This window comes from Ursus americanus, chromosome 12, assembly GCF_024610735.1.
Source record: "Ursus americanus isolate L20-20 chromosome 12, mUrsAme1.1.p, whole genome shotgun sequence".
Lineage (NCBI taxonomy): Eukaryota > Metazoa > Chordata > Mammalia > Carnivora > Ursidae > Ursus > Ursus americanus.
Window position 1 is genome coordinate 33608498 of NC_142138.1, and position 27600 is coordinate 33636097.

Genomic DNA, 27600 nt, shown 5'->3' on the forward strand with positions numbered 1-27600 from the left:
ATTAAAGACAATAAACACAGTTTGTAGAAGCTCTATAAAATCCTAAAGTATAAATACAAAAGAAAACACACCTAGACATATAAAATTACAACTGTTTAAAACTGAAAAAAAAAAAAATAGAAGCAGCCAAAGGATTAATCAGGACTTGCCTCTTCTATTTTTCTTAGTATCGATTCATTTCTTTTTTATTTCAGGGATTTGAGGGGGGTGTGTGTGTGTGTGTATGAAATATCCACATAATTTCTTCTGACGATCATCATTCTTTAACCATCCTATTTATTCATTATTTGTCACTGTTTAGAGTATTTTTCATATCACTAGATATATTTATCACAGAAACAGTTCTCAAATTCCCTTCTTTTTCTTGTCCAAATATTTCCATGCTGATATTATCTGGTATTTCAGTTTCACATTGTTTCAGTGTTTTAATATTATGCACCAACAATTGTTTGGCTTTAACTGTAAGTTTTATTGGTCTCTTTGGACACCAATATTTATCTTTATCTTACGCATTCTCTCTCAGATTCCTTTTTTTTTTTTTTCATTTTCCTGGGTTATGATCTATAATATTTGTTTTAGTAATTCATGCTAGTATGTTTCCTTTGGATGATGTTTTCTAGCAATTTGGGGGAAAAGCATGAAGTGCTTTTCCCAACTAGGTTGGGAGCAATGATATCTTGATTTCTGTAGGAATCTCCTACTCTTTAAGAAATCCCATTATCTTGGGCACTTGGGTAGTTCATTCGGTTAGGTGTCCGACTCTTGATTTCAGCTCAGGTCATTATCACAGGGTCATGATCTCAGGGTCAGAATCTCTCTCTCCCACTCTCCTTCTGACCCTTCCTCTACCTCTCTACATAAATAAATAAATAAATAAATAAATAAATAAATAAATAAATAAATAAACAAACAAACAAACAAATAAGCTGTTCTCTTGGTGGGGTGGGACACACCTTTTCTTTGCTAGCTGAACTGCCTACACTTTCAAGTTCAGTCTCTGAAATAAACCTCTTCCTGACTGCTGTTGCAGACCAGCTGTGCAAGTTAGGAGGGCAGATTCATATCAAAATCTGGGTGTAATTCCCCTAAAAGCACCAGTCTCATCCTGCTCCTTCTATCTGAAATGACTCCTTCCTCTACATCAGCATATGTTTTTATCTATCCATCTGTTCTAATTTGCTTCTTGTCTTTCATTAATTCCTAAAATCAGTGGTCCATAGAACCTATTCATTATTTTTACACACATAATTATGAAACCACTCTTTAAAATTCACATTTTACATGTCATTTCTAGAGTTCTAGTGTTTAAGTAGTCAGCCATTTGATACAACTCCTTATTAATGAGTTTTAGTCATTGATAAAGAACAAAAATATACAATGTTTTAATGGGATAATAATGCAGTAAATGACCATGTTAGTTGAATGCTAATTGATGTATTCCTATTTTACATTTACACCTGGGTAAAGGTACAAGTTATGTGCTGATAGTTGCTATTTATCTTGTTTTAGAACTGAGATACTATGCTGGTATTCCCAAAGCATGAAAGATAAAAGAAATCACTTAAATTAGTATTAAGACAATATGGTATTATATGATATGTCAGGAAAAAATAGAATCCAGCGGGCCACGAAACCGCATTCACATTTTTCTACCAGACGGAAAACAAGATTTCAGACTAAATAAAATGGTGTTGGGGGCCTTACTTCAGTCCACTTTTTTAAAAAATATTTTATTTATTTATTTGTTTGTTTGTTTATTTATTTTATTTATTTGAGAGAGAGAGAGAGAGCACAGAGGGAGAGTGAGAGGGAGAAGCAGACTCCCCGCTGAGCAGGGAGCCCAATGCAGGGCTCCATCCCAGGACCCTGGGATCATGACCTGAGCTGAAGGCAGATGCTTAACGGACTGAGCCACCCAGGTACCCCAATTCACATTTTTTTTAAATCTTCTATAACCACTCAGAATACTACCCCATTAGGATGTTTAATTTATAAATTAAACATAAACATATTTTATAAATTTATAAATTAATTTATAAATATAAATTAAATATTTCTCGCATACATATCTTTTTTTTTAAAGATTTTATTTATTTATTTGACAGAGATAGAGACAGCCAGTGAGAGAGGGAACACAAGCAGGGGGAGTGGGAGAGGAAGAAGCAGGCTCATAGCGGAGGAGCCTGATGTGGGGCTCGATCCCATAACGCCGGGATCACGCCCTGAGCCGAAGGCAGACGCTTAACCGCTGTGCCACCCAGGCGTCCAGCATACAAATCTTTATATTCTGAAATTTTCAGATTATCTATACTAGACTCTATCATAATTGTGGCATTGCTTCATTGCCCAGTCAATATTGGTTAAACTGATTTAATAATGAGTATATAAAGTTAGATTAAAGATATCTTCATCCAAATTTTTCTTCCCTGTTAGATGGGTCAGCATGTTTGGTTTCTTAGAACTTATTTTGAGTTGTCAGCCATAAAACATCAATTTTTTTTTTCATTACTCTCGTGTTTTCTCTGCCTATTCCAATTGTAACATTCCCTTAACTCTCTGAGCCTTCCGCAATTTCCCACCTACTCCTTTCACTTGACACACCTCTTCAGTAGTCTCAGGAGGAACCTCCACCCATAAACCAACATCCTTCAATACTTGTAAGGGCCTCATGTTGAATTTGCAGATTTCTAGGAGCTGCATCACCTAGACTGAGTGGCAAGGAGTCAAAGGATAATTCAGCCAGGGTAAAGTAAAATATACTAAACCTTTCTAGATACGGGTGAACTCATAATAGATTTAATTTGTTAATACTGATCTACATTTCCTAAGATATACAGATACGGTCCTAGGAAAATATTAAATTTTGACATAGTTTCAGTGTTTTTTTTTTTTTGTTGTTGTTGTTGTTGCTTTACTAGTCAGGATGGGTGTGGATTTCCTATTTTCTTTCCATAAAACTTTCATCTATTTCAACTAAGATTTCGTAGAGCAAGGCAGATAGATGGGAAATCTGACTGGTTAACAGGTAGTAGGAAGAAGGTTTGGAAGCAGGCAACAAAAGAGCTAAGCAGGTGGCCAAAGCCCCAAGAGATAATATGGCAGAGGAAAGACCCTATTTATGCATAGCTATTGTTTATTTTTTTTTATTTTTTTTTAATTTTTTAAAGATTTATTTATTTATTTATTTGACAGAGATAGAGACAGCCAGCGAGAGAGGGAACACAAGCAGGGGGCGTGGGAGAGGAAGAAGCAGGCTCATAGCGGAGGAGCCTGATGTGAGGCTCGATCCCATAACGCCAGGATCACGCCCTGAGCCGAAGGCAGACACTTAACCGCTGTGCCACCCAGGCCCCCCTGCATAGCTATTGTTTAGAATGTAATAGTAGTTTGCCTGTGAATTGATAATGAAGGTCTCTAGTTCTCAAGTCAGAAAGACTGGGGCTCCCCAATTTAAAAGCTGTATCCTTGAAAGCTTTTGTTTTCTTATCTGTAAAATGAGAGCAATAATAAAATCTCATTTACAGAGTTATGAGAATTAAATGTGATAATGCAGTTAAATAATGTTACTTCTTATTAGCTGTTATCATTATAACCCATATAAGACAGACAAGATAAGAATAAAATGTGAACAAGTAAGCTTAGCTAGTGACAGATTAGGGCAACAGATGATTCTAATTGGGAATAAAAACAAGAAAATTAGTAAACAAGCTCAGAGTAGGAGCCCAAGTTACCATATTTCAGACCTCTAGAGGGCATCATTAACATCAGAGTTTAAGGCAAGGGCCCCTTCTGGATTAATACAGTGAACGATTTGCATAGTTGTTCCTAGTGGCCCCAGTACAAGATGCTCATGTTAGTATAAGTTATACATTAATGTTATAAAAGTAAGGCACTTACACAAAACATTTACTTGGTCACCTACTTGCATGTTCAGTATGAACTGAGACTAAAAATTCCTTAGTTAATCTCAAATATATTGAAAATTCATTATTTCATAATGAGAAATACGGTCTCTGGAAATTCACCACGCATTGAGAACAACTTGAATTTTCCCAAGAGAAGAAGAACCTCTTAAATATGAGAGAGAGGACTCAGAGTGGTGTGTGTTGGTGCCTGGGACAGCGCCTGTAGAACTTGTTACAAGACAATCAAACTGGGAAACTTGGCCCTAAAAATTAATACTACGGAGCAGTAAGTCTCAATTCTTTCCTCAGACCTTAACCTCCTGTAGCTATAAATTGTCTTCTTTAAAACAATGCTGGCTGATCACACGTCTTTCACTAATTCACCACTCAAACCTCAGCCCTCTTAAGAATCCCTCTCGTGGCAAGACCAGGCTTACATGATGCTGTGACACTGGACACAGGGTTGACTGAAAGTTTGGTTATTTAGTTCAACTTCCAAATGTGAGAGGAAGCTCGCTATCAAAGGCAATTCCGCTCTTTCTACTGTTCTTATATAGGTAAAGGGAAACTATGTCTCTTAGGCAACCATGATGAATGTTCGCCATAAATTAGCTAAAATCTCAATATGTAATTTATTCCTGGTTGGAATTTTCTCCCAAGTAGGTTATGCTATATACTACACAGACATACATACAAGGAAAAGAAAGAAAAAAGTCAAGAGTTATAATTACATTCACATGTTGGCTAATTGGGCCCTTCAGGGCCTTCTTCCTAATTATAAGAGGGCATACAAAGAAGAAATATCACTAAAAGCGAGTATGTATAGAATGAATATGAGTTTAAATGGGTTGTTCTGGCTATATAAAAGCTGTAAAACTTGATAGGAAAGGAATGCTATTACTTGCCAAACATCTCCTACACATTAAAAAAATCAAGCCCACAGCAGTGTCACTGACAGAATATAAGATGAGAAAAAAATTATGTTAGCTTTAAAGAGGACACACTGAAAAAAGAAGGCTCCCAATCTACATTCTAGATGTACTTTTTTTTTAATGTTTTAGAAATTCAAGAAGATTATGGACTTATGATACCCCCTGAAATGAAAAACACATATTTTTGTGGCAAACTCAGTGTATGTAAGATTTTTGTAAGACTTCTGAAAAGAAAATTCCATAGACACATTACCTACATATAAGCTTGAAAGCTTCAGAGAATTTATTCACCGGTAATATGTAAACACTGATGATATTATCTCATAATAAAAGCAAAGGTAGATTTTGATCCTTGACATTGGAAAACTATACATTATTGCTCTGATAACTCTTAGACTAAAATTTACAGTTGTTTCTCTTCAGTTTCTCCTGGGGATTTAAGATGGCAGAAAGGGTGTACCTATGTTAGAGTAAATCATGGAACTTTTTACAAGGTTGTAATTTATTTTATTTCACATCAAGTGGTACCCTTTTGACATGTCTATAAAAGTCTGAATGTTTATAGTAGATGTGTATATAATATTACATTACACCTCATAACCAAGATAAACTGGCACGAACCCTAAAGCTCAATAAGAATAAGATTGCCTTTATCTCTTAAAACTGTCATTTTAATTTTCCACACTAGACAATGTCACAGATGCAGGATGACTTCAGTTTCTAGTGGCTGTTAGACCACAATCTTGTAATGTTTTGAATTTAGTGCCTGATCAAACTGCTTTGCTTTTAGTATTCTTATCTTGATTTATGTGAATTGGTAGAGGGTACCCTTCTTCATATATCCGAAGGAACAGTGTATTTTATAGCAGGCTAGATGCAAATCCTGCCCCCAGATTTATGCCATGGACAATGGAACCACACGATCAAAAAAATAATTTAAAATGAAACCCAGAAAAATGGAAATGACAATTTTCAAGTCAAACAGTCTTCAGTGGCTGGCCCCGATGCTCCGCGGGCCGCCATGACCTAGCCAGTGTCCGAGCAGGGCACAGTATACAGACTGCAATTTCAAAGTTACCTTCTGTGGAGTGGGAATTAAATGCCCGGTTAATACAAAAGAGAATCTCCCTTGTGCAAAATCTAATCAAATGTAATATGTCTATATTATAACTACTATTTCTATGACATTGTAATTCAAGTTCCTAATTATGAGTTCAGTTCATAAAAAGAAAATAGGCTTTCATTTGAGCAGCATTTTCAGTCAGAAATGGAAAACACACATTTAAGCACACAGGTTTTCAATTCATTATTCTTTTTATTTCAAACCCATTATGGGCCCAATTCTACCCTCAAATACTGATACCCAACTCCCCGTGCAGTCGGGTTTATACACAAATCTGAGGCTCAGTGGAAGTAGGAGAGGTAGGGAAATTATTCCTGAGGAAAGGGGAAAATTTAATGATTCAGATGGCAGATCTGAAAAAAAAGGACCTGTTGGAAGCAAGGCTAAATATACCAGATTAAATCACCTCAAACTAGGTATGTTTGAGAAAATAACCAAATCTTTGGTTTCTATTGCTTTTCCTTCAATGTTCTAGTATAGTTTTCTCCACTGACATACAACTGCTCTATCCCCACTTATCTCAGTGTTATTAGCTTAATTTGAGGTAGTTTTACTTGGGACCACAGACTATACAAATAGTCCGCCACCTAACTGCATAAAATGCAGAGAATTACTATTTTAGGTAACTTCCAATATCTAATTTAAAAATCAGTCAAAACCCTGAAAAACTCCCTTGTAAATATTTTGGGGACAATTTTTGTTTTGTTTTGTTCTCTTTAAATTTCAAAATACACTTTCACATTAGAGTAAAGGCAAAAATGTTATTGGTCTTGGGGCCAGGCCACAAAAGTTGACTTAACTTTTGACATGTGAACTATCTCAGAGTGGGCCTGAACTCTAAATACCCCATCTTGTCTGCACAAGAAACCATGAGTCCCAAGTACTGAGGAACCTAGATTCTCTCTGACCCTAAACCAAAGCACTGATTTTAACTGCAGTTTGAGGAGAATTACGCCTTCGTTGAAGGCAAGGTGGAAGAAGCGCTGGTTACTGGGCAGCTTGTGAGACAACTGGCACTGCTGCAGGAGGACAGGAGATGGGGAAGGAGAATGGATATAAGTTCTTTGGCTCCCAAAGAAAAATGGAATCAGAAATCCATGAAAACATTATGAGGAAATCTGAGGAAGCAACATCAATAGTGCGGAAGGATATGTATAACTAGAGAAGGCAAGAAGAGATCATTAAAACATGAAAAGTCAACTTTACATTCATGAAATAAGAAGTTGTAGTTGTGGGGCTGTCAAAAAGGAAAGGTTTCTGCAAAGCCCACAGTTGCCAGTGTGATGGTGGTTGGCTCTACCTACGATAGGAAAGATAGCTGTCACTGAATCAGTAACTGAGCACACATGCAAACAGGCCCACTTGGGTATTCTTATTAAAATCAAACAAAGTTCATTAGATTTTCAAGTTTATGAGAAATGTAATCCTGTTCAGAAAGAAAAAAAGCCTGTACCTAATTCATTTATTTCCATTTCTGTGGAGTGCATTTTCCACTGAAATGAAATATATGAAGACCTGAACTCTATTTTGCTAAATATCATGTTCATAATTTTCAGAACATAACAGACCTTCAATAAATATATGTTAAATGAATTGACACATGAAAAGGTGTTGTTCTTGAACTTACCTTCTCTGATCGAACATGTTAAAAATAAACTCTATTTTTTTAATGATTTGTAATGGGGTGCTTGTGAAAGGAAATTAAGTGAAATTAAGCTCCTTTTAAAGTACTCACATTTAATATACTAAGCGCCAATAACTATGGATTGGACCCTATACACATTTTACAGGTTGATAATTCAGGTTTCAGCGAAAGAAAAGAAAATGAGGCATTTCAAGAATTTAAGGGTTTAATGGAGCAACGATCAGACTAGAAAAGGAAAAGTCAGGGACTCTGCCACTAGCATTAAAGTCATTCCTCTTCAAATCCTATCCTGAGGTCAGAAAGTTACTACGCCTACTTAGAAATCAGAAAAATGTCAGGAACCTACTTCCAATGTCTCAGCTGCCCCATGGCTCTGAGACCGGTAACTGGGAGTAGAACTTTTATAGACAAATGCAAGCACTTTTAGAAAAAGACTAAGCATCATGGAATGGTTCCCAGAATAGGCCACATTAAAAACAGTTGAAGAAATTAAGACATTTATCTTAGAAAATAGAAAATTAAACAAGGAAGAGATACATTTTGCATGAACAACCTAAGAAAGTCATGGGGGTACCCATTTGGCCCTAAGCAAAGGACAGCATTGTTTGGAATAAGGAATCAATGAGACAGTTTTGAGTCACTGGGACAGTTCCAAGTTTTAAGATGTAAAAATTTAAAATGCTACAGTCTGAGTTAGATGATCTCACCCATTTATGTTACTTACATTACAAGAAAAATGCAATGATGAAATGAATATACTTCCAAAGTTATAAAGTATTTACTATACTGAATATGTAGTCATTAAACATAAAATTCACCTTGATATTAGAAACGTATATAGAAATTAACAAATTCTGCACTTCAACAACTGAAATATTCTAGTGGTAGCAATATTTGTAGCTTGTAATCTCTACTTTGTGCCAGACACTCTGAAGTTTGATGAGAACAGCGACTCTGTCTCAGTCTTTAAGTATCCCCAACACACAAATGCCTTGTAACTGGGAGAGCCAGCACTCAAAACCAGGTCTGAGAGGAGCCAGTAGAAGATGCTCCAAAACTTGTCAAGGTAACAAAATACAACTTGAATAAACTGGACATCACTACCTAAGATAATTTACCATTTTCCTACAGGATTTTGAATAAGATGAACGTTCAAAAGAAGTTAATTAGAATTTTTATGTTACAAGATTGTTCTGCAATACAGATATTTTCTGAAATACAATTTTAAAAATAATTTAATGCATTTGTCCCCAGCATGGTTCTTAAAATCATAAACAATGGGTTCAAGTTACAGTTCTATCTACTAATTATGTGATTATACAACTAACTCAATTTTTTGAACCTCAATATACTACACTGTAAAATAAATAAAAGATTTGTGCCACCTAACTTGTTAAAAGAATTCAATGATGTAAATGATATATCAAGTGATAAATTACAAATGTATATGTAAATCATCATAATTGCAAGCAATTACTGAGTAATTATTGACCAACTGTTAGTTACTCCGCTTAGTAATTTATATGTAATATTTTATTTAATATTCACCGTTGTCTTAATACTATTAGAATTTTAGAAATGTCCTATGAAGGAGATACTCTTATTATTTTCATTTAACATATAAGCAAAACAAGGATTAGAGATCCATATATTTTGCTGAAAGTTACCAATTAGTTATGGGGTCTTAAGCTCATATTCACAAATTATAGGCTATGTAGATTTTACTCATTATTACTTTACTGCTTGTACTAATCTATAATAGGTTTGGTACTAGTTAAATTTTTATTTGATATTCTCAAAGCTACAGAAAAGTTTAAAGAACAAACACACATATCATTGACCTTGTCTGTTTATACTCTGCAATTTGGGGTAGAATATAATGAAAACTATTACATAGTGTATTGAATTTAATTGAATTTAAGAACAGACTCGGGTTACATGGAAAGGTACTACATTTATTACTTCTGAAAGTACATCTCAACTAGGTCCTTTGGTTTCTAAGGAATCCTACCAGCTCCTATTATTTAGATGCATGGCTTCCTAAATTACTCATTTTTTTTTAATCTGTGGAGAATTATCACATGTCCCCCAACTCATGACATAACAATTCTCTTAAAAGTCTTTGAAGAGAGTGTCCACTGAATAAAAGTAGGTGAACTTCTGGTGTTTCTGTTTAATTCACACAATTTCCACCAAGATAAGTGTTTAAAATATTCTGCGGGTCCAATAATCATGGTATTCTTAAAGACCATGAGAAATTCTACATGAAGAAATTCCAAGAATGTCCTCATAATAGAAACTGAGTTTTCAGGAACTGACAGATACAGGTATACCTTGCTTAAAGGAAATAAGAACACAGGAGTCATAAGGAAAAGAACATGGTGTAAATGAGATTGCAATTTATCCTTACACTACCAAACAGTAGCACTGCAATCCCATAACTGTCAAATTGAAAACTATTCTTCTTCACTGGCTAATCTATGAATTGGAGCCTGCAAAACATTTGGAAAAAGTACAATGACCCAGAAATGCATGTCCTTCAGTGACTGTGGCAAATAATATCAGGAATTTAAGGGCTTATGGTATCCCATGGTGCTAAAAATTCTCTCTGGAAAAACCCAGAGTCTATAATTCTTAGGAAAGAAGACATAGCTTGGCTCCTACTTGTAAGTTTTTGAATATGTAATTCAAAGGGAAATCTAAAAATGGTAATGTTAATGGTACTGTGAGGCTCACTCCTTGTATCTTAAATTCAAATACATACACATACAAAAACAAACCAAAATTAAAAATATATTATCTAAGTATTTTCGTGAAAAATTCCATAAATCTAAAATATAAGCTTGAAATAATACAGAGATGGGGGGAGAAGAGAGAAAGAAAGAGAATTATCTGAAGCTAGCCAGTGTTGGGGAAAGGCTGAGGAATAATGCCCCACATCTGAATAAATAGATCATTTCAATTTTATATTTATCAGTATATCTACTTATGTTTACATATAATGAAATAAAATAAGGTAATTTAATACAAGTTGCCAACTTCAGGCAAATTTTAAAACAAAGCAAAAACCTTGTTAAAATTAGGAATCAGCTTCAAGCAGCTTGATCTTTAGGAAATTCAGATTATTGCACACAAAAATTTAAATTTCAGCAGGAGAACAATTCTAACTTCAAGATGAATATTCTTGCAATAATTCCTAAAACCAAATTCAAAGGCCGATTTTTTTCCCTTAGAATTCTATGCAGAGAGCGCATTTATGCAGTAAGCCATTTTTTAACCAGAATACATTATTTACTAGGAACATGTACATGCTAGATTAGCATATTATATCTCAAATTCAATTTTTAGGTATGTCTATAAGATTTGTTCCATTGTTCTGTTAAAGTATATTGAGGTGTATTACAAATTTTAAGGTAACATATATTAAACTAAATTTTGTAAATGTTTCCTAATGCAATTGGGTATTGTATTTCAAGGCCTTATGAAAATAAAAGGTTTTAAAGTGAATTATAAAATGTATCACAGAATACTATTACATAGATTTTTTATTTAATTATCAAGAGTATACTATTTCCTGATGTGTTTTTATCCTAAGTCTCATTTCATTAGTATGAGAACTTCACACACTATTCATTAATGAGAAAATATTGATGATGCATACCTTTATACTCTTGTAGTATTTTATTATTATGGTAATATTAATTTAGATACTACCCAAAACTTATAACAGTCCAACATTAAGAACTGAAAGTCTTTTCATCACTTCTAATTATGCACTGGGTCTTTTAATTCCAGATATAAAACATAAAAAGGTTTCATTTTATTCCTAACTTCTCTGAAAAAATGATATACAGTTTTGGTTCATGGAAAATGTGCAGGAAGGCAAATAATGACTTTCCATTTACCTCTTATATGCCCTATAAGAACATGTATTTATACTTGGTGTCAGTCTTTTGTATAAGCATAAATACTTCTTCCTCTTATATGTGAAAATGTTTCATCAGCAAGTCATTTCTTTCCATAGAAGCTTTTTCCTACAGTAATGTTAAGGGGATGGCCTTGGGAACCAGACTGACCAGATTTGACTCATGACACCATCACTTCCTGGCTGTGTGCCATTTAGAAATTTACTCACCCTTTCTTGCATCAGTTACTCATCTGTAAAATGGAGAAAATAATAGCCCTACCTACTAAAGTGGTTTTGAGGGTTACATGAATTAATATAAGTCAGAACTATGCCCATCATAAAAGAAGTATTGTACATTAGGTGTTATTACTTCTCTAAAGATTTATTTATTTGAGAGAGAGAGTGTGGGCGAGCAGATGGAAGGAGCAGAGGGAGAGGGACAAGCAAGCAGATACCCCGCTGAGTGTGGAGCCTACCCATGAGATCACGACCTGAGCCCAAATCATGAGTCAGACTGAACTGACTGAGCGACCCAGGCACCCCATTATTAAGAATCTTATTTAAGAAATATTATTGAGAGATTACTATGTGCTAGGCACTCTTCATTGTACAGAGACTATCTTGGTTCCTAAGGTTGATCTGAAATGCCATTATTAATGAAGAACCAGTCACTTTCCTAGTAACTGAATTTATCAAGATAAATGCTCTCTAATTTATAGTCAAGGGAGTAAAGGGATGATTATACAACATTGTGATAAGTATTCTGAGAGAAATATGCACAGGGCACCCTTAAAAGCATAAAGGCAAAATACAATGCAGAACAGTTTAGTTCAGTAAACCGAAATGTGACCATCTATGGAAGAGGTAATATGTGTACTGATTGGCATAGGCTAAAAGGATATTTCGTGAAAAGTGTGAGCAACCTTAAAGCACATATGTCAAAAGCAATTTTCCCATAAGAAGTAATGAGAAAAGATTACATTGCCTCATTTCTAGGACACCAGATACAGTTATAGGTTAATTGCTGATTCTGGTACTGATTAAAAGAGTAGCAGAGGTCTCTTTTACCAGCCCCTGAGGGCAAAAATTGCAAATGCTACAAGGCCCCCTTAGGAAAGGCTGGTCAATAAAACAGCTTCTACTCTGCCCTGTGGAATAGCACACAGCAAAGGCTTTATGTGACTTATTAGGAGTAGAGATTCCTATTGACCTTGATTACTAAAAGGCTGCTCTCCTGATATAATTCACAGCCAATCTGAATGGTTAAAGAAAAAAAAAATAACATACATTCAAAGCAAAACCACATAGGTAAAAAACTGAAGCAGCAATAAGCAGCCATTTACCAATGACTAACTTAAGATGAAGAATACAGCACCAGCGAATAGGTGTATGTATGTTAAAGAGTCAGATAGAAGGCATGCAAGTATTTCAACAAAACTAAGCTTCTACCAAAAAAGTTCAAGTGAGTTCACTGCCTTCTTTTTACCTGGTCTGGAGGAATCTAGCAGCATGAAAGTCAGAAGCTCCTAAGAGAAGCCAGGAAACCTATTAAAAAAAAAGAAAAAAGAAAAACTTAAAAAAGTAAAAATAAAAGCTCATAAAAATATTAGATATCAGGTTTTTTAAACATATTTGAAGAAAATATACAAGTACATATTTGACATATCATTATCTTTAAGGAAACAATGTATACCTCAACACTCATTCTATTTGCTTCAAGAAGTATATAATTTTATTATATTTTAGAGAGAGAAAAAACCCTTTGATCTTAATACTTGAAATTGGAAAGAATGATTGAGCACATAAAAACCCCCTACTTGAACAGTTTAGATAATAAAAACTATAGGAACAAATTCATATTTAATTGTATGATATTTCTTTCCTGGGACATCTAAATGGAACAGGCTTTATTCTTTCTGTAAGACAAGAAATGTGGTTCTCCGGGTAAGGAGATAGAAGACACCACGTATGTCTCTAACAGGAAGGCTAAAATACAGTATTTGTGGCAATGTCACAGGTGACATATCTTGGCATAATCATAACATATATTTTACTAATTTTAAATTTTTTTAGAAGAGAGTTTTAATGTTCCAGCTTAGAAAGGCCTCACACCCCCACCCCTCAAAGAGATATGAGATGCCTAATGACAAAGAATATGTATTTGAAGAATATGTATTTCACAGAACCTGCTCTGTTGAGTGAATCTTCATAAATTTACTTTGTGGATTGATTAATTTACTTATACAAGATAAGCATTTAAGAGTTTGATGATACTGACTGTCATGGTTTTCACTATAAATCTTGTTGATCATTTTATACAAACCTCCTTTATTTTTTTATGAATTAGCACATAGTTATTGCATGTTCACAATTTGCCAGACACTAAGGAACTAGTAATATCATGATGGGGGGAGGGTTGAAGCAGTGGGAGAGAGATGAGCTCTTCCTTTAGTGGGGGATTAGAGATCGAGGAAACAATTGCACAGACATTAAAACAATTACAATTTTATAAGTGCTAAGAAGGACTAAAGGATTTATTAGGTTATTTTTATGGAACCAGGTCCTCACTTAATCTGGAAAGACTTTCCTAGATTGTGATTGGGTGACAAAGCACAAAAGAGTGTCAGTTAGAAAGGGTAAGCGAGGGAAAATGTCCAGGCACAGGGAATATCATATGCAAAAGCACCTGTCACAGAAATGAGTATCTGTACATCAACATTGAGAGTTTCCCTCACTGTAATGTGCAGTTTCATTAGATACAGCCCTGACTGGGAAAGGAGCGTTTCTTAGGCTTCTTTTGCCTCCACAGGTGGTTATGTGACTAACTCCCATCCAAGAAGTTTGATGAAAGTGGTGTGTGTCATTTCTATTCCCTGGTTTACCCCTGGGATAGAAGAAGTCCAGATACCTGAAATACCACATGAAGGAAAGCCACCTGACAGCAAGAAATGCCCATATCAGGTTGTTAGATGAGTAAACAAAAAGCATCTACTCTTTTAAAACACTGAAATTTGGGAGTTTATTTTTACACCTGGAGTATGCTTCATCCTACCCTAACCAAAACAGTATGGGTTGGAAAGTAACTAAAGATTTTAGAGTGACTGAAAGATGTAAAGTATGACTACAGTACAGAAAGAAAAGAGAACATGAATTGGACCATATGCTTACATTTCAAATAACACTATGGCAAGATAAATATCCTGAACAATGTCTCACTATAATGCAGCCAGAAATTCTGGGAAATATAATAAACATTATTTTAAATATACAGTTAAGCCCAACGCCGCCCCAAGTAAGAAAAACACCAAAGGACACAAATCAAAGAGAAAAGGAAAAGCCAGAATAGTAAGCTAAAAGCTGTATCTCTACCAATATCAGAAATCAAATTTTACCGGAGAATATAATTAATAAACTTTCAGAGTGTTGTGGCGGGGTGGGAGATGGGGTTGGTTGAATTAGACTTCTCTATAACTCCCCTTTCCAGACCAGGGAGAAACTCTAAAAGAAAATAAGCCAATAAATAAACATGACAAGCGTACTTATCTGGATTGGCCCGTACTGTGGTGGAAACAAGTCTGTAAGAATTTACAAATACAAACTTGCTTTCACATCACGGTTTCAATAATCCGATTTATACTATGTACCTTGCAAAAAAAAATCATACAGGTATATTACCATAAAATAATCATGAGGTAAGGACATCTCCAAGGCACCTCTATTTTAAAATATTATCTTTCAAAATATGGCCCAAATGTGGCCCCGTATGATTCTCCCAGAAAAAGACCACCAAAACTAAACTCACAGTCCAAAATTATAAAAGGTTAATGAAAATGGCACCACAAGCGCTATTCTGCAGAATCCAGACAGGAGAATTAAATCCCTGTTTTTCTGATAGCTGAAGTAACAGATGTAGAATACAAACGGACTTTTAAAACATTGAAAGAAATAAAAGAAGGAAATATTTGCAAAATTAAAGATAATATGAAGTATTACAAAGATGTGAAGACTAATTAATTAGGTAATCTATAAATAAAAATTGCATAACGCACTCTTCCCGCATAGGCCGCCAGGCGCGCGGCTCCGAGCTCCTGGTCCGCCTTCTCCACGCGCCCGCGGCCGCCAGGGAGCCCAGGAGCCTGGGTGGCCTGGGGCCAAGGCGCTGCCATCCAGAATGTGGCGTCACTCTGAGGCCAAAGGGTCCGGGATTACACCCACATGAACCGGCTGCCTCAGTGCCTCCGGCCCCAGGGCCTGGTCATGTTCCGCTTCCGCCACCACCAGTTCGGGGACCGGGAAAACGCCAAGAGCTAAGAGATCCTGAATTCCCTCAAGCACGTCCCACAAAGCGGCGGGCTCCAGCCCAACTTCCCGCCTTCTAAGTACGAGGTGAATGGCGCGCAGGCGCACCCCGTCTTCGTCTTCCTGCAAGAGGTCCTGCCTGCCCGCAGTGAGAACGCCACTGCGCTCATGACTGACTCCAAGTTCATCGCCTGGTCTCTGGCGAAGTCACCTGGAACTTTGAAAAGCTCCTGGTGGGCCCCGATGGTGTGCGCGTGCCCAGGTACTGACGCCGCTTTCCAGCCACTGATATGGAGCCTGACATCGAAGCCATGCTGTCCCGGACAGCACTGCCCTCTAGGGATTTCATCCACAACGGTGTTTCCGCGAAATCTGCATGGAGGACCGCTGGATTTCTAGGAAAATCCCCCGAGATGAGTGCTCCTTCTGCATCCCAACACCCCCTCCCTAAACCAAGGCTCCTCGCTAATAAAGTGCCCGGTGTCAGCAAAAAAAATAAATAAGTAAAACATAATCACTGAAACAAAACAATAGAGTGGTGAATTTAAAAAATAACTGTAAAGAGAACTGTCAAACTTGAAGAAATACATCACAGAAATTCAAAAAGTTGAAGTTCAAAAAAAAAAAACACAGAAGCTAAGAGACGTGAAGGATAGAATAGAAATGTCTCAGTTTTTTAAATCGGATTTACAGAAGGCAATAGAAAATATAATGGGGGCAATATTGGCAAATACAGTGAGTGAGAATTTCACAGAATTAATGAAAAATAAGAATATTTAGGCACAGGAAACATGTCCTTCCATGTAAAATAAAAGAAAATCCACACCAAGACACTTTATAAACATACTGAAAAATACCAAGTGCAGGAAGAAAAACTTCAAAGTAACCAAAGAGAAAAGAAAGATTACTTACAAAATGTGCAATATCACAATGAATATAAATAGCTTGTAGAATAATACCCTCAAAATTCTGAGAAAGGGTTGGTAGGAGGAGAAAACTGTCACTTTAGGATTAGATACCAAACTAAACTATCACTAAGGATTTTAGAAAAAATAAAGACATTTGAGACAAAGAGCTTGCCACTAACCTACCCTCACTAAAAGAAACTTTAAAGGATTATTTTGGAAGGATGAATAATATCACAAAAGGAAGGTCTGAGATGAAAAAAAAAGCCAATGAAATTGAGAAATGTATAAGTCTAAAAAATGTTAACAACCTGAAACAGTTCAAATAATAGTAATGTGGGGATTAAAAAAAACAAGGTAGATTAAAACTGTATTCAATACCTGACAATTCTATAAGAAGAAGAAAGAACATTTGCAATTAAAGTATTCAAAGTCAGTGCCATTCAAACTACATTCCATGATCAGTACCAGTCCACAAACTGTCTTGTACTGATCTGTGACAAGAAATACATTGAAATTGAGAGTAAGAAACTTTAAAAGCATTTTGACAGAATAATTTTATGTCTGTTAAGTCTAGTAACCAAAAAAGTAGCCTTGTATTTAGTGTGCACTTTATCATTTCACTTTTCTAGTAACATGTGCGAATTTTATTTTACAGATCTATCAGTCTATAAGGAATTGGAAATTTTGAAAAAAAAATTCTTTACCACTGACAGTTTGAAAAGTATTGTTCTCAAGTCCTCTATGTTTGGGGAAGAGTACAGAAATTATCTTGAGATAGATAGAAGCAGATCAAATACAAGATAATCCAAAGGGTAAAAACTAAAAGATTAAAAAAAAAACAAGTAGCAGGAAAAATGCAGAATTAAAAATTAAAACTATAAATGGAATACAAGAAAATTAAAAAGAAAAAATAAGCATTGAAAAGGGAGGATAAAGGGGAAACACAAAATAAGATACAAAATCCAAATATATTGAATTTGGTGCTTAAATGAAATGTAAATACAAATGAATAAGCCTTATTTCGATGACATATTTCACAATGGTTTTAAAAACAAAACAAAATCCAGTTATATGGTGTTAGTAAGCAATCTAACATATGAGAATGCAGAAAGCATTAAAATACCTTTTAATTTCAATAATAAGAGATTCCAAAATTCTAGAGAGTATGAGCAAAATTTAATACATTACTATATTTTTGAAAAAGCTAATAATGAACAACTATGTTTATCCCAGAAATGTTAGGATGGTTTACCACTAGGAAATCAATAAATGTAATTCAGCATAACATCAGATTAAAGTAGTAAACACATAATGTGATTTCAATAGGTACAGAAAAATCATCCAGTAAAACTTAATAATATTCATAATAAGACATCCTGCTATATTAGTAATAAAAGGCAATATCCTTAAATGGTATCTACACAATCTGCATCTACATAATACCTAACATTGAAATGTCAGAAGCTTCTCTTTAATATTAGGAAAAATAAAGATGACCAACTAGCACTATTGTGCTTATCTATCTAGTGTGTGTGTCTAGTATATATTTGGATGTATATCTATATATGGTATATACGTGTATATTAGCGTATAGGTATATATATATCTATGTAGATATTTATTTATAGATTTATCAATAGATACACCAGGATAGCATTACACTGTGATTTTTATAGATATAAATTAATGTGAAGATAAAATCAAATATAATGTTATATTGGCTTCAGCCAATACAGTAAAAACAAAACATGGATATGAGATTTTTCAAAGTTAATATGATTTTCTACATGACACCTGAATTACTTAGCAGCCAAATTTTAAGAATAAGGATTCATCAAGATTGTTCAATAAAAGAACAATATACAAGTTGATTTTATTCTTGTATATTAGCAAATAATAGTATATTGTAATACTTATGTGTTATTAACACTATTAATATTAATAGCAAATCATATTTTCATGTAAATTTCTAAACATTAACAAGCATAAAAGCAATAAAAATATTAAATAGCAGAGGTCAACTTTTTAGAATTAATCTGAGTAATGCCTTTATGGAGAAAAGTTTAAAACTTGAATGAAAAATTACTAAGGAAGACTAAATTAAATGGCAAGAGAAGCCAAGTTTGTAGAGAAGAATGTTCAGTGACTTAAAAGTGTTAATTATCTTCCAAATTAATCTATAAATTCAATGAAATTACAAATTATATTGTTATAGATGATTCTAAAAGATTGAGGAAAATGCAAAAGGCCAAAATAACTGTGTCTTTTGGGAAAGAAAACTTCCCCTCCCAGTTTTCAAGATTTATTTTGAGACTATTCTAAATAAATCAGAGCAAAATTTGCCTCGGGAATGAGCAAAAAATCTAATGGAAGAAGTAGAGACAAAGAACCAGACTGATGATATATGACTTTTTATATTTTACAGAGGTGGTATTGCAAGTGGGGGGGGGGGGCTATGTATGGTCTAGTCAAGGACTGCTGCTATGACAGTTGTTAGCCACAGAGAATGAAATAACATTTTCGTATATTCATTTCAGGAGTTGTAAAGAACTAAAGTTGACATGCAAAGCTTCACAATGTTTAGAAGTAAAATAGTAGAATACCTGTATGCCTTCAGAGAAGATAAAAAATTCTTGAGTAAGATATAAAAAGCACAAACCAAACAGGAACTTTAATGAATTCAGCTCCATTAAAGTGAAGACCTACTATGCAGCAACATAATTCATAATCAAAGTGAAAGATTCAGAATTTAAATGTATTGCATAAAAACTACAAAGACTGTGTATAGGTATACATAGTATATACTCCTACAATTTAACATACAGACAAAAGAATCCAATTTAAAATGTGCAAAATTTCCAAACCACAATTCATGGAAAAGAAAGAGGGAAGAATGAAGGGGGTAAACAGAAGGGGGAATGAACCACGAGAGGCTATGGGCTCTGGGAGACAAACTGAGGGCTTGGGGGGGAGGGGAGGATTGGGATAGGCCAGTGATGGGTATTAAGGAGGGCACATACTGAATGGAGCACTGGGTGTTATACGCAAGCAATGAATCATGGAACATTACATCAAAACTAATGATGTACTGTATGGTGACTAACGTAACATAATAAAAAATTAAAAAAATAAAATAAATTCACAGTTAAAAAAAAAAAGAAAACCTGCATGGCCAATAAACATTTAAAAAATTATAAACATGATGAAGTATAGATTTCTTCTAGATTTCAGTAAAACCTATTATATGGACAAATATTTAATAATCCATGCGGAGGATGCTATGAGGCATTGCCCAGATCACCGTGAGGAATGGACTTTTATTCCCTCAGCTGCAGGAAGCACAGCCAAGGGAAAGCACTCAGCTGTCAGGTTCCTTCAGGGAAACTGAGGGAATGCATCAACTGAAGAGAACTGCCTCATCCAAGTTCAAATCTAGAAACCAGTGACAGACCTATGTTGGAACATAATGGCTTAGATCCTTTGTTCCAACTCAAGACATCTGCAGAGAGTTATGACAGCTTCCGATTCCTCAGTCAGGTCGGCTAGAGCCTCTGTTAAAACTGAATCAGAACTCTTCTCCAATCCCATTGCTTTGCCTTCTCCTTCACAAGGATTGAGCCTGGGTATACTCCCTAATAGACCTCTTGCTTCCTAATCTCCTGCTGCTTCCAGGACTCCCACTCCAGATCAGTGGGTGCCCAAGCAGGGTCTGAAAATGGAGATGATGGAATAGGATTTGGGAAATCCATTGTTTGCCACCGGCTGTTAACAGAACCTCCATCCCATTACTGGAAGTGAGGGCAACACAGCCCCAGGTACAGGTATCATTGCAACTCCCAAAATAGTAACAAGCTTTAGCCCTCCTTAAAATTTGTCCTTAACTCTACTGGAGAGCATGAAGCTGATAAATTAAAGTTAAGGTAACAACATGCTCAAACAGGACAGGTCAGAGCCAATAAGGATGGGAGACGCCCGTACTGAAATGGAGCTGCAGACCTAATTACCAGTTAGGAAAGCAGACATGAAACTGAATTCTATGGGTGCATAATGAAGAGGACAGAACATAAACAAATATTTGCAATACTTTAAAAAATCACATTTATAAGAAAATCAAACATAATTTTTATATTTTGAGCCTCATGATGGGGTACACCACGGTATTAAGTAAATAATTACATTTTTTAAAAGACTTTATTTATTTGTCAGAGAGAGAAAGAGAGAGTACAAGCAGGGGGAGCAGGAAGCAGAGGGAGAAGCAGGCTCCCCACTGAGCAAGGAACCTGATATGGGGCTCCATCCCAGGACCCTGGGATCATGACCTGAGCTGACAGCAGATGCTTAACCAACTGAGCCACCCAGGCGTCCCTCATTTTCATCAACATACCATAGCCATATGATTACATGGTGAACTTCAGTAAAGAATATCCCTTAAAAATTTAAAATAATTTATCCTAAATATGCAAAATCTCTGATGAATTGACATGATTTTAAAATAAATCTTGTGACATAAAAAGTGCATACAACTCAAAAATTTCATGAATGTTATTTCTCCCAAAAAAAAAGAAAAAAAAAGAAAGAAAGAAAAACAAAAACAAAAAAAAAAGCAGAGAAGCCAAGGATATATTTTCTGTTAAACACCTACAGTCTACAAAATCTCTGTTACCAAATAAGGGCTGATGTGTATGCTTTGACAATTAGGTGACATGTTATCTTATGGCTGGAAAGAACACTAGCTAGAACAGGGGCCTGAATGGAGAGCCACCCATTATCTGTACCAGCTGATATAGAGCATATATACATGAGCAAGGAGAAACTTGCCTCAGATAACTGGTGGGTCCAATCCATCTCTTGGACAATTGGAGAACCAAAGATCTGATACATTAGAACAGCTTTAATATTTTTTTTGTGTGTAGCAATATTTAAACCAGAGACAAGTTATGCACTGCAACCTTAAGACACTAATATAGCTTAAAAAAAAAAAAAAGTAACCAGACTACACAATTAACTCCATAACAGGAACTAGAAGTATATAAATGTACTTCTAGGTAACTATAATGTCCTGATATCTAGGATTCTTAGGTATAAATAATTAAACAGTGAATACATATATCAATGAATATGTTAACTTTAGACTAGATAGTAACAAATCTTTTAAAGAAATTATTTTAAAACAGAACAAGTACCCATTGAGATGGTTTCTAATGTATCACAGTCTGCAAAATAAAAACAAAAGAGAAATAAAAATGTATCATATTCAAATCAGAAAGATTTTCTCCATAAGAAAATTTTATTTTCTCCATAAGAAAATAAATATTTCAGAAAGCCATACACTGAAAATAATCCATAATGTTATCCAATCATAAAAACGGATTTTGTTTTTTTAAGACAGATCAAAAATAATCGTATTTTGCTTAAATGATTTTTTTTTTACTCTTTTTCTACCCTAACTTTCATGGCAGTATATAATATTAATACCAAAAGAAGCAAAAAGAAACAAATGCTCCATTTAAAAGGAAATTAAAGATATCTCAAACTTTTTCATTTAGAGATAAAGTATGCTCAATTTGCCACAGCATTTTTTTTTTTTAATCATGACTATGAATACATTTCTAGTTTTTCTACCCTTCATATAACTAGAATCTGGAACACTGGAAGATCTCAAATTTTAATGAGCATGGGAACAGAGGTAGAGTTAGGAATTGTATGCATTTGACAGTTACTGTTCTATTTATATCTTGGTTGAATACAAGAAAAATCAATGGTATCACTGTAGAACCATACCATAGGGATGGAGGAAAGAAGAGAATAGTCGTCTCAAGGTTCTATTTGATTTTTGTCTAAAAGAAAATTCTGTGTAGCAGGCAGGCATTCTTGACTAAAACAAGACTCCAATTGACTGCCATGAATAATGTTGAGAAGGTTCAAAGGAAGAAATTTAGTGAAAAGTAGGAGAAAAATGTGAAATACATGTTTAGTGTTATTACTGAAAATGGATTTTTATAGTGAGATCTCAATATTACCCAGACAATTCAGTATTATAGAAAGAAAACTAACTTTGAAGTGAGAAAACCTGTGATCTATACCTTTCTGGATAATTTACAAGTGACTCGGTCTCACGTATTAACTCTGCCTCATTACATCCCCTTATGAGGGATACCCTATGACTTAGAATCTAATATTAGTTTCTAGAAAGAGATCACAAGTTACAAAACAAGCTTCAATATTATTTCCTATATATACATAATGTTACTGAGATTCTGTGCCTGAAATATATTTCATATCATAAAAATAAAAATACATGTTTTTGTTTTGTTTTGTTTTTTAATAGCCTTCTTTCACACCATTGTTGAGGAGAGTTTTCTACCCCAGGGCTCTGGAGATGGCCAAACACATGACACCTGACACTGGACACATGTGACTGATAGCAGTTTATTGGTCTCATATACTCACAGGAGGAGGACACTGAAAGCTGTGAAGGGCAACACAGAAGTTGTATTTGGAAACAGAGAGAACACCCAAGGGCTGTTGGAGGCAGGCTTTAGAGCATCAAGAAGGTTGGGTGACATGTTGGTTGGTTCCTGTGGGAGGAAGTGCTTGGCCTGTCTGAATAACTCAGTGGTCTGGTGAGGAACTGACACTCGCTGCTCAAGGACAAGCAGGAATGGTGTCCAATCCCCTTTTAAGAAGGCTGTTTGGCTACAGGACCTTTTCTGTGGGAGCAGCGTAGAGGTAACTTGCAGTCAGGCCATCATGGCCTTCCCAGTTGTACTCCGTGTCAAGGCAGCATATGACACTGAACCTTAATTTTAGTCTTTTCACCACACTGGGCGCCAAAATAAACTTGAAAAATCAAATGCAATACAGCTTTCTAAAAACATTTTGAAATCTGCGAAATCACTGGATGTGAAAGCTACATCATAAGTGCTCTTTTTTAAGAGAATTTTTCTCCTTTGGAAGAAACAGAGGATGCTTCTGTTCATGGTAAATCTTTTGTGACAATAACCAGTGTATTTAATTTTCTAAATACCTCTGAAATGCATTCAAAATTAGGGTCAGCTGTCTTGAAAACTTTTATTATTGTTTTAATTTGCTAGAATTCCCTCAAAAAAAAAGTCTTTTAATGTAAAATCTTGACAGTTTAAATGGGAAAAATTTTCCCTTCAATGATCCCTACTACCTTTTTCATAGATATTAAATACCTGTTATGAATCTCATTCTTCCTCATTAATGGATTTATCTTTACTTTTTTTTTCAAAAAATTTTGAAACTCTTTTTTTGGGAAGACAGAAATTGTTAATTCTCTACTTAACTGTTATGCTATTCAGTTATATTCCCAAATCAATTATACCATACTTTTATCTCACTAGGAATGTTTTTCATGGGTATTTTACCAGTTGTTCAAAACAATGCTTGGCAGAACCATAGTCATTCCTTCTCATCATGAAGGGATGAAATCTAAAGTTTTCAGTCTTATGGATCACCCATCATGTTTTCTTACTTTTTTTTTTAATTGCATTGGCCTAAAACCAATCAATTTGGCACAGTATCCTATTCATTATTGGTTAGAGAATTCACATGTCCACATTGCCCATATACATAGAGTGTTGGTCTATTACGTTGAGATTTACAATAAGAAAGGGTTTAAAATGTGGATGCATAGGCACATCCCCTGTAGTCAGAGTTCACTTATAATACATTCGTTATTACCTAATGCTTATGAAAGTGTTTTTCTTCACTATAAAGCATTATACAAATAGTGTTCATGATACATCCTTGATTTTACTGCTTTCTTCCTCAATACCATTTTTTTCTTTCTTAACAGTTCCACTTTATTACTTTTCTGTACTGATTCCTTATGCTATATCAAGATGAACTCAACTTGCCATTTTATCCACCTCTAAATCATCTTTGAACCTAATAAATTACTCATTAGAACTTCCCGGACATATTTGAGAAGCTCCCTTTGCTCCTTAATTTCCCTGTATATTTGTGTACTTTTTTGTTAACATCAGGAAGACATGATATTTAGAAGGGAATAGCATTTGTGTTCCCTATTTTCCTTCTAAAAGTATGGCAAAATATATTCACACAAAAGAAAGCTGTCAAATGCACTAAACTTGATGAAAACGGACAGAACATCATTTTGTCCTTTCATGTTTTACATGCTAACTATGCATATGCATGTATGATTATACTCAAGCATCAGAGCACCCAATGTTTTATCCTACCCTGTTTTTATAGTTATCTAAAATTCTAGATTAAACCAGATATTTAAGCTAATTCTGATACACTTAATTATTCATGTATACTCATAAACACACCATTTGAGAAAGAAAAAGTGTCAAATTTTACTTTTTGCCCTCTTACCCTAATATTTTCTGTCATTTCTACACTGAATGGGAGGCAAATTATACTTACAGTGCTAATTCTCACCAATCCATGTATAATAGAGGATTATCTGATCAATACATTTGTGACAATAAAACAAATCAATGAAAAAAAGAGTAGCAAAATACTAAAATCGTAGATTCTTACAAGTGGAAAGGATGATACAAAATATGAAGGACTTATTGTCATCTGAGTAGAGAACGACTCAAGTTTTTGTTGAACCTAAAATGTTAATATTTGAAAAAACCAATGTTAAGAAAAAGAATATAAAATTAGAATTACAAAATTAACTCAGGTCCTTTGAATAGACTGGCAAAGTTAAGATGAGTGAAGCATAAGTTTCATATAAAATCCCACATTCATGACTACATACATTTAAATAAAAGTTGGGCCTTATGTTGACCCCAAATCTGCCCACTTTAAAATGTTTATCCATCATGCTATGGAAGTACTCAGAACATTTACTCCTTCTTCATGATAGTCCTTTAAATGTTTGAGTTAAACTGCATCTCTAATAAAAGTTTATTCCTTTGTTGTTTTCATTCAGAGTCAAATAATCTCTGATTCCCTCAATGATTATTTATGGTATATACATTCAGAATTTCTCTCAATTCTTCTAACTTGGCATTATTCTTCTCATAATGTATGGAATACAGACTACATACAACTCAACAAGCATTAATGTAGTAACAGTTCTAATTTCCATTCCTATATTATGAGGATTCAAACCATGTGACTTCCACCCTCAGTGTCATTGCAATAGACAATAATGATATTGTCTTAAGGTAATTCTAGAGCAAACTCATATCTGGGAATTTGTCCTAGTGTTAGGTAATTTTATATTGCTTTAGTGTAAAACTTTTTAATTGTTCAATGTATTAATTGATCCTTGAAGAAAAACCATATTTGTAGATCCAATTCTCTGGCTGAATATTGCTACATTTCTGAAATATTCTTCAATGCTTCTGTTTAGGCATTTAAAGACTTCCTTGAATGCAAATGACTTGTCAGCCAATCTCTCTTCCCAGAGTAAATTTAAAGGGATGTTTTCTCATTTTCCAATGAGCACAGTTTATTAAAGTGGAACTGTATTGAATTTACAAATGTACTTTAAAAGTAAATATTATTTTTTGTGGTATTCACTTTAGCCTGAGGCATATTTGAGCTATTATAGATGTCATGCCATGATCTTTCAATCATTGGGGGGAGTGAACAATGTAATTTAAAATCATGACTACAGGGGCGCCTGGGCGGCACAGCGGTTAAGCGTCTGCCTTCGGCTCAGGGTGTGATCCCGGCGTTATGGGATTGAGCCCCACATCAGGCTCCTCCGCTATGAGCCTGCTTCTTCCTCTCCCACTCCCCCTGCTTGTGTTCCCTCTCTCACTGGCTGTCTCTATCTCTGTCAAATAAATAAATAAAATCTTTAAAAAATAAATAAATAAAATAAAATAAAATCATGACTACATCTCTGTTTACTAAACGGAATGATAGGACATTCAAGACACAAATGAAGGTTAAAACATATTTGTCCAGAAATCTACCTAAAGACTGACAGAACAAATTCCACAACATAAGGAAGAGAAGAGGCCATATCAGAGAAGGTAGGAAGTGAGGATACATGGGTTTTAGTGAGAAACAGATCATAGGTGCTGTGGAGGGGAGGGAGCCATGGTTACAGAGAAGGGTGAGAGAGGAGCACACAGGGGAACACAAAAAAAGAGAACATTTCCCCAAAGCCATTGGCTTAGAAAATGAGAGGGGCTAAATTTCATGAGTTCTTACAACCAGTGGGGCTTAAAACCTGGGTTTTAAAGGTCAGCAGGCTTGGCTGGATAGAGCCCAAAGAGGGACATTGTGCTGCTCCTGGAGAGGAGGCAGGCAAACAGTATGGGGGCAGACAGTATGGTAATATTGATCTGAAGAACATCTAGGGCACACAGAGGGGAGAATATTTGCTCTTGTTGCAGCTCATCCCTGAGAAGCAGCATTCACAGAGTTGCCTCTCCAGGAACAAAGGAGCTGGCTGGTGCCATTTCCCTACCCTTCAGCAAAAATACAGAGCTAGCTGTGGGAAGCAGCACGGAGCTAACCCTGGCAGTCAAACTTGCTTACACCAAGCCCCACCCCCCTTGCACTCTGGCAGGCCTGTCCTTCTCAATCAAGCTTGCCTCAGTCCCACTGTGACAGGCCCTCTCTCAGAAGACCAGCACACACACCTGCCATACCACATCTCCTGACCAGAGTTCTGCAGGGCCTCAGTTCTGGTGAAAGTGGTGTCAGGTCTCATTTCACAAGCATACCAGAGCACACCTAGTTAAAACTCACCACATTCAGGCTAGGGACCAAACACTGCCCTAAGCAGTCAAGGAGAGCCTCTGCAGGCAACTGGCCTGAAGGATGGAGCAGCCAAAACACAACAGCAGAGCGTATGCAGCACACACCTGAGACACTCTCTGAAGTGCCAGGACTTGGGCACTACATGACCTCTAC

The 27600-nt window shown here is 35.3% G+C and overlaps 1 long non-coding RNA gene across 2 annotated transcripts in view; it reads right to left on the minus strand.

Moving 5' to 3' along the window:
- LOC148109168 (uncharacterized) overlaps positions 1–27600 on the minus strand; it is a 781283-nt gene that overhangs the window by 336096 nt on the left and 417587 nt on the right. For both annotated transcript variants that reach the window (XR_015726202.1, XR_015726203.1), the window contains exon 4: positions 12999–13057. This is a non-coding gene — a long non-coding RNA (uncharacterized LOC148109168). The remainder of the gene's footprint in view (positions 1–12998; positions 13058–27600) is intronic.